Source organism: Ochotona princeps, chromosome 2 (genome assembly GCF_030435755.1).
Source record: "Ochotona princeps isolate mOchPri1 chromosome 2, mOchPri1.hap1, whole genome shotgun sequence".
NCBI classification, from domain to species: domain Eukaryota; kingdom Metazoa; phylum Chordata; class Mammalia; order Lagomorpha; family Ochotonidae; genus Ochotona; species Ochotona princeps.
The window spans coordinates 68,118,427-68,133,384 of NC_080833.1; the positions used below are offsets into that span (position 1 = coordinate 68,118,427).

Genomic DNA, 14,958 nt, shown 5'->3' on the forward strand with positions numbered 1-14,958 from the left:
GCCAGAAAGTGTCCTTAGTGTATTTATTACCAGTAAGATGAAAATATCAACACTGCTCTCATCTAAAAAAAAAAAAAAAAACGCATTAAAACCTTCTTTAAACCTGTTTGTCAGCTCTTTTGGAAAACACCAGCAAGCCATAATAAACTCTATTAGTGCTCCTCCATCCAAAGGAGAAACACTGCTCTATACACACACACACACACACACACACACACACACACACACACACGGGCCTTAAAAAAGCTCATGGAAAATGGAATATAAAAATGTTTATTTTGGTGCAAAAAAATTGAATTCCATGCATAGCCTGTTTTCATACCCTGCATTTTTCTATGAACTTCTTGAAAAGTGCTTGTGTACATACATAATCATATTAGTAGCAAGTCGCACCGGGACATCTTGAAGTGATTTTGACATTTAAAGGGTTATCGGCTCAGATAGAAGCTCCCATCTGGGGCAAATGCGCTCTTGCATTTGTTTTCTGTTCTTTCTTTTCCGTTAACACTCAATGAACAGCCGAAGGAAGCAGGCAAGCCAGCTGCCCCGCTCAGTGCAGGCCTTTCTCTTCCTCTCGTGACCTCTCCTTGCCAGTTTGCACACACAGACATTTAACAACCACCCCCCACCTGTCTCTAGAAGTGTGAAAATAGGAAAGTATCAGAGTCTCTGGGCAGCCTATCGCTGCGCTAGGGTTCATTTCAGCTAATCCAGACATCCCGCGCAGCAGGGGGAAAACTGCTGTATCTAGTGAAACAAGAGCATGAATAATTAAAACTCTGTTATTAATGAACTTCCAGTCGTTATGTAAATGAAACTGATTTCAAGTCTAATTTGTCAGCCTGAATTCTTTTTCTGTTCTCCCTTTGTCTAGGACAAGAACTCATCATAATAGACTTGATAATAAAACACTGGTAGACATGCTGTGTGCTTGCCCATCTGAGTTAGAGCTTTTAGCGTGGTTAATTGATACAGTTACTCCAGAACAGTCTATCAGGCATTTTGTGTGGCTTTGAGTTTTAAAGGCCGCTCTTTTCCCCCTTTGACAGGGCTGCCTATTCTTTGCACATACCTCATTATCATTTACCTTTACATGAGGGGTGGCATATAATTACTGCCCAGTAAATAGTTTCTTTTGCAAAATCCATGATGCTCAAAGACAGCAGAGTTCAAAAAGGTCCAGGAGAAGGGAAGTCTGTAGTCTTCTGAGAATAACAAATAGTCACCAGGGAAAGAAAAAAGAAAAGAAAGAGGCAGAGTTGACAAAGCGCAAGAACACGAAGTAAGTACTAGTCACCCACTGTTCCACCATCAAGTGTCACTCATGCAATTGTTGGCTTTGTCCGAGGGATACCCTGATGTCAGTGCCCCTAGCTTTAGATCCACTGTATTGTTTGTGAAATCATTCTCCACTATGCTGACAGCTTCAAATTCTACAGTCTGTTTTTCAGTAGTTACATATATGCTATGCAAAATACAAGCAATAATTCTTTCAATAGAAAGCTATTCAATAGTGTCAATTCATTGAGAATTAGTTGGGCTTGTATCTGTAGTTTGACTTTTGAGCAGGAAATATGTAAATTAGCAGAAAGTAATTGGTGTTTTGGATGTTTGGCGCATGGTTTTCTCCCTTCTTAAGGCCATATGTAAGTTAAATAAGAGAAGCTAGCTAACATTTTGGATAAGTGTGCCACAAAATGTATGATTTTGTTTTATGTTTGAAAAAAGGGAAAAATGTTTTCCTTTGAGAAACAGTATGTTAGATTGCAGTTGTTAATAACATGGTTCTTACTAATGCAGTAGGCTTTTATTATTTGATTCATACCACAAATTTGTATCAAAAACTGAAAACTTTCTAAACACCTTTAAATCTCCTGGCAAATTTTAGATCTCAGAATATTTTGCAAAAGACAGTTCCTCTGCAAAACACTGAAATTAGAGATGTGTTGTTTCATTGTTTTATCTGTGCACCGTTGCTTTGTGGACAGAGCCAAAGAATAGGTTCCTGATCACTTTTGTCCAAAGTAAAATGGAAATATTAGTATCTGCCTGAATGATGTCATCATTCCTGCAGAAATCGATCACTATAGACTTGCTAGACACACAATTTTGTCATCTAAACTGTGCCTGGTACTGAACTAAGCAATGGAAATAAGTTTAAAATGGCTTGAAAGCAAGGAAGGAAGATCACTCGCCCAAGTGTGTAATGTGGTGTAAAAGACACAACCTTTGAGGAATATGGAGGCTATGGGAAGTGTCAGAAAACCTTCCCAGAAGGAATTTGCAGAAGTCCTAATGCTTCCAAGAATGCCATTGTCTCTATTTTAGCTAACGGTAAGATTTTGTTGCCATTGCCCAAGCCCACTACAACTGTTGTCAAGTGTAAGGATTTGTTCTTTTCATTTGATTCCTCTTGTTTTACATACCTTGTGTAGCAATCCACGTCTCAATTTCCCAGTCAGTAAAAGGAATAGAATTATCTTGAAACATGTCTGATTTTCATGATGTAAAAGTGCAAGCTAAAAGCATAGTCCAGATAGATTCTATTCCCTGCAGTTTCACAGGGCATGGCTGGACTGTGGCACCACAGCCTGCACAGCCCAGTCTGCCCTCTGTTAATTTCCAGCTACTCCCTGCTCCAGTGCTGGCCCTACCTAAATCTGTCATGTTCACTGCCATTGCGCTCATGCCAGACCTTGCTATAACCATTTCTCAGTCTCACATTTTGATAAACCCTGGAGTTCATCTAGATCAATCTATGTGTAACAATCACCTTTTTAAAAACAAAAGCAACCCAGTGATAAGTACAAAACAGGTGATGACATTTAACATAATGTATCCCACACAGACGTACACACCATGGCTCTCTGCTTTTAATTGATAACATGGCTCATGGGGATAGTGATTCCGCATTCTAATCTCTAACCAACTCCCAAAGTCATAAAAATGTGTAATCCAAAATTAAATTCAATTAAACTAAGTTGTTTCTTTGGAAAGTTAAACGGAAAATACGTATAAGCAATAGAAATCAATTATTGCATATTCCCAGTCCTGTTTTTGTAAACTAGAGAGGTAATCAATCACTCCAGAGATTTGTACAAGGTAATTACTGTTTATTCTCTAATGACAGTACCAGATTCCTTTCTCCCTTCACATCATCCTTTTGCCACTGCCACCTCCAAGAAAATAAGCTACAGTTTACTAAACAGAAAAATAGACTGGAATAAAGTTGGTATTCTGCATAATGTGGCCAATAAGAATGTGACCTTCCTTCCCTTCTGTGACCTGAGGCTGTGATATACTTGATGGTCCATGCTGTATATACACATCATAACTGCTTTTCAGTAATAAACGCAGCCATGGTTTTGAGAGGAGGCACTGCTGCATAGTAAGAATTAATGGAAAACATCTTTCTTGTGGATATTTAATCACTTAAAAGAATATAGTTGGGAAACAGCAAGCAGCTGAAAAAGAACATGGACCAATTAAGAATTTAAAACAACCAGCATCCAACTACATCTCCTCCTCCATTTAAAAACATGGAGAGAAAAAGGAAAGCGCAAAAATAAATGCTGCTGCTGTTATCAAAAGCCGAAAGCACTAAGCAAGAGATTTCACAGCGCTTCAGTCGGAGCCTGGCTAATGAATATAAGTTACCTTAGCTGGTTTTAGCTGACTTTGAAATGAAAGTCCCAGACCCTAGCATGCAGGCAGAGCTGGAATTGAGGAAAATGGACTTAATAAACTCCATTGTGTGGTGAGATTCCTAGTGCGATTTCCTGCCCATCCATGACCAATCGGTATTATTTTTTCAGTGACTGGTACTTTTGTGAGTAAAACTGGGGTTTCTGGGAGTGATTAGCACTTTTCACCATTGATTGACAGGTTCAAACAGAAATGAGACAATAGGAGGAGTCATTAGGAATTCAAATGTAAGGTTGATGTTTGCAGGCTTTGGTATTGATTTTAATAGCAAGACGATATATGTAAGAAAGAAATTCAAGCTAAAAATGTGAACATATAAGGAACAATTAATTTTTACATTAAAAAACCTCTCAGAATTAGGAATTATCAAAAATAACAAGGATACAATGATTGAAAATAGCAACATTCTAGGTGTCCTTTCTAGAAAGTTCCCATATGAGCCAAGTATACATTCAGCTCTTTGCTTTAGTTATTTGAGACTCCAGGACTTAAGATCTCAGAAAAACCCTCAGTGGTAAATGTTTAGATTTAGTGTACCTTAGATGAAAAATCTTGTAGAACAAAATTTTAAAATAAATGTTGCTTTTTTGAAGACGAGAAACACATAGAAGCTTTCCAGTGTATCCAGGGTAGATACCTCAGGGATGTAATTATGGTGAATGATTCTAGCATTGTCCAGTAATTGATAATCGGCCGCAAATAATTAGGGTGGGATATCTTCACTGGTGTAAATTATGCTAATAGCTCAGCCTTGTCCCTAGGTGCTGATGTTGGTTTCTTATAAGTAATTTTGTTTTAAATTCACATTATAAATTTAGCAGACTATATTTGAAAATTTAATCTTGTTTGGCATCAAAGCAGAGGCAGACAATGCGGAATTAAACCAGCTTAATCAAAGAAGAAAAAGAAGATGTACCCCATCACTTGTCAGAAGTCTTTAATAAGAATTGACATCTTCTGGGGAGAGAAGTTTTCTGTGACAAAAATGTATACAGATTGTTTTTTAAAGAAGCAAAATAAAAGCAGAGAAAAGTGTGTTACTTGAAGCCACCTCAGACATTTAAATCAAGGCATTTCCCATACTTTGTAAGCTGTTAATATTTAAAGGATGATAGCATAAATCCAATACCCTGTGCACAAAATAATCACCACATCAGATTTTTATTCATATCCTGTGTGTAGCTCAGCATCCAAGCTGCATTTTTGAATATGTTGTGACTAATTTATGCCAAGTTTTCATCAACCTAGCATTTTTCATTTTTCAATTGACATACAAAGTTCTATAATTTGTGTGCTCAGTATGTTAATATACTGAAACGGTGAGAGAGAATCCAGAGCATCACAATAGCAAAAACAAACTGTGAGAGAGCCTTGGTGAAAGTAAAGGACCAGAAATGAAGTACATCCCAACAAAAGACTCGGGGTGGGATTTGTGTGGATCATCCAGAGCCCACACTGCCCATATGGGATCATTTCTGTCCTTTGCCTTCCTTTCATTAACCAGTCAACCCACTGCCTGCTCTCCCAGTTCCTCTCAAAATTTCAAAGCATGCTCTGTCACTGGTTCTCACCTAGGAATCTTTTAAAAGTTAGCAGGCTTCTCTCCCACCCAAACTTTCTGATGTTTTGCTGTGAGGTGCAGCCCAAGGCATGGAGGACTTTTGTCACTTCTGCAGGAGCAGGAAAACTTAGGAAACAGGGATAGAAATGTTTTCTGCCTCTGTTTCCTAAAATTTGGACTAAAAATACACTTTCATTCTCGCCTGTACATAGTTGCAAGAAATACTTGTGCACCAGGCAGCTGATTTGCCATGCCTGTCTCGCACACGTGCTAGTCTTTCTGCAGAGGAATCCCACCAACATACTGGTGTTTCTGTTACACTCCCTTGCAGACTCTCATCTGCTCTCAACTTCCACCTTATTCCTCCTTTATACTCCTTCATCCCCTAAATTACTATAGATCAACTGTTATCCCTGGGAGTTTTCAGCTCTTATTCAATTTCCTATCTTTAGCTATCTTTGCTATCTTATCATGGGTTTAAGCATAAGAAAGCTTCCTTTTCAATGTTACCTATTTCTTTGTGTGCATCCAGAAAACTATAGTCAGGCACTATTCCTTTCTTCTGTCTTCATCCAAGAGCTAAATTCAGAACCTTAGTGGTTTTATTTATCTTTTATGGTGGACTCTTCCATTTTAGAGTTTGTTTTTCTAACTCTGTTCTCCCAATAGGCACATCACTGTGCTCTATCAAAAAGTCACTAGTGGTTGATTTTTTGTTTTATTCCTTGTTCACTTGGAACACCTCATTAGTGTGTTTTTTAAACACATCCCGTCCAATTTGTTTCCTAATTTTTTCACAAAGTCCTTTAAAAAAGATTATTTTCATTGGAAATTCAGACATACAGAGAGGAGGAGAAACAGAGAGGAAGATCCTCCATCAGCACTTCAATGGCTAGAGCTGAGCCAGTCCAAAGCCAGGATCCTGGAGCCTCTTCCGGGTCTCCTACGCAGGCATAGGGTCCCAAGGCTTTGGGCCATCCTTGACTGCTTTCCCAGGCCACAAGCAGGGAGCTGGACGGGAAGCAGGACTGCTGGGACATGAACCAGCGCCCATATGGGATCCTGGTGCATATAAGGTGAGGACGTTTTAGCTGCTAGTCTACTGCACTGGGCCCCAGAAAGCCATTTTTAGTTCCACGCCAATCTTAGAGTTCCTAGTGGATTGATAGCAGCGCCTACTCAGTGGTTTGTACCAAAGGCAAGTTCCACAGCATGGATGGCCAAGAGTCTCTCCAGAAATGCACATATTCCTCTCTTAATTTTGCTTTCTTTCTTTACTCAATTCATTTTCCCCAGTTGCACACAGCTAGTGTTGATCAAAGAGTCATTTCAAGAGCCAGGAAGGAAGAAACAGAACAAATGGTTTTTACGCTTATGTCTGTGTTCTGTTCTTTGACTAATTATGCAAATAATGCATTGTTAGAAGCATTATAAAAAGTATGGCAGGGAGCAGGCATTTAGCCTTAGTGGCTAAGGTGCCTCTGTTTCACATCAGAGTGTCCTGGTTCGATTCCCAGTTTAGAGCTTGCCCTAGTTTCCGTTTCCCTGTTGTGTCACCAAACCTCTTTCAGGTGGCTCTGTATTCCCATTTACCACGTCATCACCTTGTATTTTCTCAGCTTCTGCTTATGAATTTATTTCTTACATGGAAGTCTTCCATGATTGCTCTTCAAATAAATCATTTTCAGAGAAAAAGAAACAAAGAAAATATATTTTAAGTCCAAGCAAAACGCATCATTGAGAGAAACTGTGTCCTTTTGTAGTTATGAGCTATTGAATATACCCATTAATTATAACAGTGTACATGACATCTTGGATGAAAAAGAGGTGCATATTAACATGTAAAAATAGCAATTGTCCAAAAATTGAAAAAGCAAAATTCAATTTTTTTTACAGTAAGGCTAATAACATGAGTTTAAATGTCTAATGATTACTTTGTTAGTTTTATTTTTAAATTTGTTTATTTACTTGAGAAACATAGACTGAAATAGAGAGCCCCTTTCTACTGATTCCTTAGGCAAATGTACACAATGGCCAGGAGGAGGCCAGGACAAAGCCCGATTACAGGAATGCACATCCGCGTGTCCCAGATCGGTGACAGGAACACAATTTCTTGAGCCATCACCTCTGCCTCCCAGGATCTTCTTTGCCAGTCAGAGCTGTGTATTCAGGTACTCTGAGGTGGAACATGAACAGCTTAAAGATGGGTCAAACAGTCACACTTAATTTATTAACTTTAAATGAAGTCATTAATATTAAAAGTTATTTATGTAGTCATTCAAATTTGTGCTTGGAATTATGTGGACAGATCTAGATTCAGACACTCACTGTGAATTCTTTAAAGATGGCTAGTTTTTCAAGTGTTATGTCTTTATTTTTTTACTTATCAGAAAATCAGGCTAATAGAGAGATTGAAATCTTCCATCCCTACACTACCCTTGGCTGGGTTAGACTCAAAGCCAGGAGACTGAACTTCGCCGTCTGGGTTTCCAATGTGGATATCAGGAACCCAATCCCTCAAGTCATCACCCCGTGCCTCCTGCAGTGCACATTAGCAGAAGGCTAGATCAGAATTGGCAGTGGAACTCAAACTCAGACACACCAATATGGTAGCCTCACCAGTTGCCCCAAAGCACCAGCTTTTATTGGTTGTGTCGCTCTCGCTCTCAGCAAATGATTTAATCTCTCTCACTGTTTCTATAAAGAATATCTTACTTGACGGATTTTTTTCCAGGTGTAAGTAAGACAAGATTTGTAAGCATGTTGTAAGACTGGACCGAGGGGGAGATTGTGGGTGGTGGCTAATGACAACCATTTACAAACCAAAGCAGACCTGTCAGCAAGGACTGGAGTTTTTTTCACTTGTGAATTTGGGCAAATCTGCTTTGAATCCTTGTTCAGAAGAACCCAAATCCATCTCAGTCATTTAACATATTAATACAAAAACATTTTAGAGTTTCTAATCAGCGCGTTAGCATTACTCACTGCCACACATACTATGCCCAGCTTTCATTCAAGAGATATGGGAAGCATAGTATTAAGATGTGCCTTGAGCAAAGTTACCAGCCTCTATAGCCACTAGGTGTCAATACAATGTTTAACTGAAAGGTTTAATAAAGACTCATCAGTTTGTTACTCAGTACTTCAATAATGTATGCCTTTTGCAAGACATTTAAATACTAAAAGATTTCTGAAAATGTATTGTTATATTACTGGCATAATCATGGAAATCCTTTCACTAACATCAGAAGACCGTCACCTTACCCAGGTATACACAACTGTTAAAACGAAATAGTTTTAAGTAATAAAAATCACTAAGCAAAATGTCTTTGAGTAGAATATAATTTCTCTAATTTGATTCTTACAGTCACTTTATTTGCAGAAGCATCAAGGAGACCTTTATCACTCAAAACTTAATAAAACTTACATTTTGTGCTTTATTTAATTCATTACATTTTATTTACTTATGTTTTCTCCTCCCTTACTATATAGTTACAAGAGTAATCCAGAGTCATCTAAGATATTTCCAAAATTATTTTCTTCAGGATATTGGCTATTTTGTTAGTGATTTGACTAAAAATCATTTAAATTATTGTCAAATCTACATTTTAGGAGGTTTCAGTATCTACTCTTCAATTTTTTAAGAGCTAGGATAATCTTAAACTTTCATGCTTCTTTTAAAATATTTATTTATTTACTTGAAAGCCAAAGCGATAGAGAGCAAGCACTTCTAACTGCTCATTCATTTCCCAAGCACCCTCCGGAGCCTAGAACTCTGTCCAGTTTCCCACATGGGTGACATGGAGCCAAGTCCTTGGGGCATTTTACTCTGTTTCCCAGGTGCAACAGCTGGAAACTTAATCAGAATTATGGAAAAGTCAGGACTTAAGCCAGGCACTGGGATCTGTATGAAGGTATCCTAAAGAGTAGACTAACTCAGTATGCCACAAAACTAGCTCTGACTAGTTAATTCTTGGCTTCAAATTAGACTCAATAATGTTTCCTAAATAACTTGATTATTTTTGAAACACTATGCTGATACAGAAAAGCCTTACTCAATTCTTTCCTTTGAAATTAGAGGACCATAACTAACATAACAAAGTAGGGAAAAAGGACTTGAAAAGCAAACAGCTAATTATAAATAGAATAAAATAAGGTAAAATAGAATAAAAATAAAGTAAAATAAGACAACAAGACAAAACAAAACAAGGAGGAGACCCCAAACTGTCTTAATCTGGAGATATTCTTAAATTTATTTTTTCCAAACCGCCTTAAAAATGTTTTCCATCTGGATATATATCCATTAAAAGCTGTCTGTTTCAAATAAAATAAAAGAACTTGGATGATCACTAGCCTGAAAGAAGTCTTTAGTCTCATCTGTGGTTTGTGTATCTTTGTTATAATCTCATAGGGCCCTAAAGAATTCTAGCATAGCAGTGAAATTTTAGAACAGAAAAAGAAATTTCAGAAAGTTTGTATTTTTTCTTTACTTTCATTATTCATACTCTACATTGACAATATTTTACATAAGATTATAATTTAACATATTAAATATTTTAGAAAGGAAAAGAGAGTTAAAAAAATACAGAGAAGAAAGGTAGCTTAAAGTCCATCCCTTTTTTTGCCAACCAATTAATGAAAATCCTCTTCTCAGTTGGGAGTTCAGTACCTGTTTGGTAAATTGGACACACCAATATTATAAGCACATTGGAGATGAGACAGGGATGAGAAAACAGAGAATTCCGGAAGGAAAAGAGTTCAGAGAGGAGAAACTTCAGAGAATGATTGAATGTGTAGAAGTGACAGAGATGATAGTGTGATAGGCAAAAAAAAAAAAAAAAAAAGACATCCAGGATGTTAAAGTGGCTGTTAGTGCTCTCAGAGTTTCAGTGGAGGCCCAAAAAGTGAGAATAAAATTGACTTCTATCCCACATTTAAAGGAAGAACTAACCCTTCAAACAATCCAGCAAGCATTGAACGCATGGGGCTTTTGAGCCCTTGGAATGTGGCTAGGGGAACTGAGATGTACTGAAAGTGTTAGACAGACGCAGGATGTTAAAGAAAAAAAATTATTGTAAAATATTGTAAAATAATGCTTATGATTAAGTAAAGTTTTGAATGAGTTTAATGAAAATATAGTATTAACATTTATGTAACCTGTCTTTTGAATTTTTAGGAAAAGATTTATTTACGTATTTATTTGAAAGGCAGGATTAGAGAGAGAGCAAGAGAAACAAAGAGACACAGAGAGTGTGTGACCATCCATGCTCTGATTCACTCCCCTAAATGGCCACTGTGACTGGTACTGGGTCATGCTGAAGTCTGGAGTCTGCAACTTCATTTTGGATTCACACGTGGGTAGCAGGGACCCAAGCACTTACGGCAACTTTTGCTGCTTTCCCAGGCACCTGGGAGACAGAGTTTGGAAATGGAGCTGCCAAAATTTGAACCAGCACCCGTATGGGATGCTGACATCATAGACAGCAGCTTAACCTGCCTTGGAACATTGCTTCTTCTATTTTCACTTTTTAAATACCGTGCATATAGCCTGACTTACACTGTTACTGCACAAGAGTGTGCTAACTTTCCGGAAAGTGTACAGAGAACAGAACTGGTTCGGAGACCTCAGCATGGGCCACCAATTTAGCATTTAGACTAGAGAATGAAAAATGTTTCATGAAAGAAAAATATTGACTTCAGGGAAGCACTGTAGCATCGCTTTCCTGTTGGGCAATGATGTGTTTTCTTTACCTGAGTTCTAGCAAAAAGTATGTGCTAGAAAACAGAACCATTTGTTCAGACTGAGGTGCAGGATGATTATGTTGTTGCAGGAAAACTTTTTAAAAAGAAGATCGTTTATTGATTTGAATGTCAGAGAGAGAGAGAGAGAGAGAAAGTGAGAGAAAGTCTTCCATCTGTTATCTCACTGCCCAAATGGCTACAACTACTGGGGCTGGGTCAGTCTGAAGCCAAGAACTAGGAGCTGCTTCTGGTATCCCTTATAGGTACTAGTGCCTAAGTACCTGGGCCGTCTTCCATGGCTTTCTCAGGTGCTTTAGCAGGGAGCTGGATTGAAAGTGGAACAGCTTGCACTCTAACAGGTGCCCACATGGTACTCTAGCACTGCAGGTGGGGATTTAACCTCTATGCCACAGCACAGGCTTCTACAGAAAGTCTTAAGTGAATTCTCTCCATAGAAGTTGAAGTGGGATGTTTTCAGAGAGCTGGGCCCCGTCTGGTGTTCCTCGTCTTGCATGTGTTAGGATTCCATATAGGCACTGGCTCACATCACAGCTGTTCCACTTCCTATCCAGTTCCCTGCATGTGGCCTGGAAAAGCAGTAGAGGGTGACCTAAGGCATTGGAATACTGCACCTGCATGGCAGACCAGGAGGAAGCTCCTGACTTCTGGCTTCAAGATTGGTTCAGCAAATCGAACATTTTTCTCTCTCCTTCCTCTCTGTAGATCTGACTTTACAATGGAGATAAATAATTTTTTTTTTAAAAAAAGAATAACTTGACCTGAGCTTCTTGCAGCTGGAGGCAGTTAGAAATAGGAGTGAGAGCGAAGTGAGGGAAAACCAGATAAAAACAAAGCTCTTCCTACCTCTCACCCTTTGCAGCTGTCCCAGTATGAACAGGCTAAGTTGGGGGACAGAAAGGAGCTCTGAACGAATAGGGAGCAAGCATTTGAGTTTGAGCAGAACTGGATTTTGTAATAGCTGATACTTCAAATGTATCAAGGGGGAAAAAGCTTAAAAGAATATGCCTGAGTTCTAGAACAGGGAACAAATTCACTGTGTGGTTTGTCTCTCCCATTAGACTGAAGCCCCAGCAGGGTAAAGTTGTTTGGTTTGTTTTGCATATTCTTAGTGGTCCAAAATAGTATGTGGCACATAGCACATGTGCAATTAATGTTAGGTGGATGTATAATTGAATGAATCTGACATTGATGGCAGCGGTTGGAGAGGAAAATCTTCCCTGTGTGAATAGAGGATAGCATTACAATAACCTGGACACTTGTGTTAAGAAAAGCAATGGCCATGTTGTGTAATGAACATAAACCAGCTCGTAGATAAGAGGAGAGACTGCTGGTCAGTCCAGCAAATGCAGGCCATTTTAGAAATTACATAGTGTAGTCAGATCACTGCATGATGCTATGCTATTAAGAACTCTTTTAAATTTTCCTTGCCAATAGACTCATATTAAGGCTTGTGGTGCTTAAAATATTTTCCATTGCTTTAGAGTTATTGAATGTTTTTTTTTTTAGTCAGTAAGATCCTTAGTGAAAATTTCTTCCATCATTCATGGCCAATTGCCTTTGTTTTTTCTATTACTGGTCATTTTGTGTGAGATTGAGTTTTGAGTATGATGAACATCTTTCATCATGATTTTATGTAGATTCAAGGAAGGGTGAGAATGATCATAACTTTGACAAAGATGTGATTTACCATCTATATTGTTTCTAACCATTGTTAGTAAAACACCTTTTAGGGGAGAATGCCAGCCCTAAATTAAAACCCAGCATCTCGAAGTAATCAGAGTCACCATCGCTAGTTTATTAGACTTCTTAAGTCTTTAGCATTCTATTTCTCTGTCTTTCACAGCTCACAGACATCAATTGTACTTCAAAATCAATAGAAGGGATAAAACAAAATGTCAAGCATATTGTAAAATAAGTGCGTGCCTGGATATTTTTGAAAATGATACTCACGGGTGAAAGTCTCTTGAAAATACAAGGTGGTGTAAATGATCTTTCCTGGGTGTGTGAACTTGGCTCAGAAGTTATGTGTGCATAACTGACTTCTCTCTTGAGCCACCTCAGCTTCCATCATTGCAGCCATTGTGGTCCATGTGCCTGACATCTTTGCTGAAAGGTTTTAAGTAGCCTCTAGGCAACATAAGTGAGATTTTTCTCAAAATTGCCCTTGAAGAATTTTACAACATTTGGAGAAAGGGATTTAAAAGTTTCTGTTCTCTATTTCACAATTTGGACAGTTTGAGTCTAAGGTGTTCCATCATCTGTTAGATGTTGGAAAAAGAATGGTACAACCTTTATTGATTTTATAAATAAAGTGGTTTCACCTTTCTTAGCAAGAAAACAGGAATGAGCATTCAGCCTACTGGTTAAAATGCCCACGACTCCCCTACAAGCCTGAGTTTGAATCCAGGTGCAGCTCCTGACTGCAGCTTCTCCCAGTGTGATGCTGGGAGGCAGCAGTGACGGTGCTAATGGCTTCCTGCCATCTGTGTGGGACACCTGGTCCATGTCCACCCTCAGGCTTTGGGGTGAGATGGCGGTGAAGGGTAAAGACCAAGGCAAGCAGGTCAAGATGGTAGAAAAGGAAGCAAGACTCAGGATATTGAATTTGAATCCATGATCACCTGAGCAGGAAAGAATGTTATGATTACTACAGAGACCAGAAGAGCGGGTTAGGGCACGAACATCATGCACTTCCCTCTCTACTGTGGAAGCTAAAATTCTCCAGCCCGGCAAGCATACCAGCCAGGATCAAAAGAAAGCAGAACTCGCTGTCAGAAGACCAAGCCCTGCCAGCATTGAGAAACTAGGTCTGCTTTTTTTTTTTTCAACGAAGAGAAAACTGTTCACACTAGACATTTGAAACAAATAGATTATTGGGGGAACACCACTAATGGAGAGGAAGGAGAACACTAAACCTTTTGACCAAACCAATCTCTGAGGGCTCCATTACTACATCTTAAATACTAAGAGAAATTTAAAAACCATGATTGTTGTGTCTTGTCTTCGTTGTAGTGAAGCATCTTTTTCAGGCTACCACATCTGCTGCTGACCTTGTAAGAGGTCTGCATGATGCCGTGCCAACCACTGCACGGTCTCCCAGGGTTCAGGTGAGAAGAAGGGTCAAAGTTGGACTGAGATAGTGTTCCAAAGCTGAAAAGCATGCTTCTTGCTTGCCTTGGTGGTGATACTTGCTTAAAAAAAAATACTTCGTTCTGTTATATTTTTAAGGTTTAAAATTTATTTGAAAGGCATAGTGTGAGAGAGAAAAAAAGAGTGAGAGAATCCTTGTGCTGGCTCACTCTGCAAATGCCCAAAACATCCTAGGCTAGACCAAGCTGGGGACTCCATCCATGTCTCTCCCATTAAATGACAGGGACCCAAGCATTAGTGCCATCATCACCTGCTACTTGCCACAGTGTGCTTTAATAGAATGCTGAAATGGACAGCAGAGCCAGAACTCGAACCTGGGCACTTCAGAATTGGATGCTGTCATTCACAGTGTAACTTAACCTCCTTGACCAGCAGTCTGCCCACTGTTGCTTTGAAAAAAAAAAAAAAACCAAGCAAACAAAAACAGGTTTCCATAAAGTCCTGTGCTCAATAATTTATATCATAAGGTGATCATTATTCCTCAGCAATATGGCAAGTAGGTGCGAGGGGTAGGATGAGTCGTCACCTCCAGCTGAACCCGCAGTGGAGAAAATCTGAAGGTGCAGAGACGCTGCTGGAAATCACTCCCTGGGCCTCAAGCCTGGCAGGCTGGGCGATATGCCCAGGGCTCCAGCTGATTCCACCAAGGCCACAGGCAGGTGCCTATCGCGAGATTCGGTTCATCCTCTTTAATTAGCATTTCATCACTTTCAACTTGGTGTCACCCAGCTGGCTGGAGCAAGACGACACCTCGAGCTTGAACTGGGCTCCTTTCCATT

The 14,958-nt window shown here is 39.1% G+C and overlaps 1 protein-coding gene and 1 long non-coding RNA gene across 2 annotated transcripts in view; one reads left to right on the forward strand and one right to left on the reverse strand.

The window, feature by feature from the left end:
* ADGRL2 (adhesion G protein-coupled receptor L2) overlaps window positions 1–14,958 on the forward strand; it is a 653,944-nt gene that overhangs the window by 162,970 nt on the left and 476,016 nt on the right. The gene's annotated exons all lie outside the window — the stretch shown is intronic.
* On the reverse strand, window positions 408–14,541 carry LOC131478514 (uncharacterized). Its single transcript, XR_009244519.1, has 4 exons — window positions 14,430–14,541; window positions 12,980–13,156; window positions 1,088–1,205; window positions 408–747 (listed from the first exon to the last, which is right to left on the reverse strand). It is a non-coding gene; the product is annotated as an uncharacterized LOC131478514 (long non-coding RNA).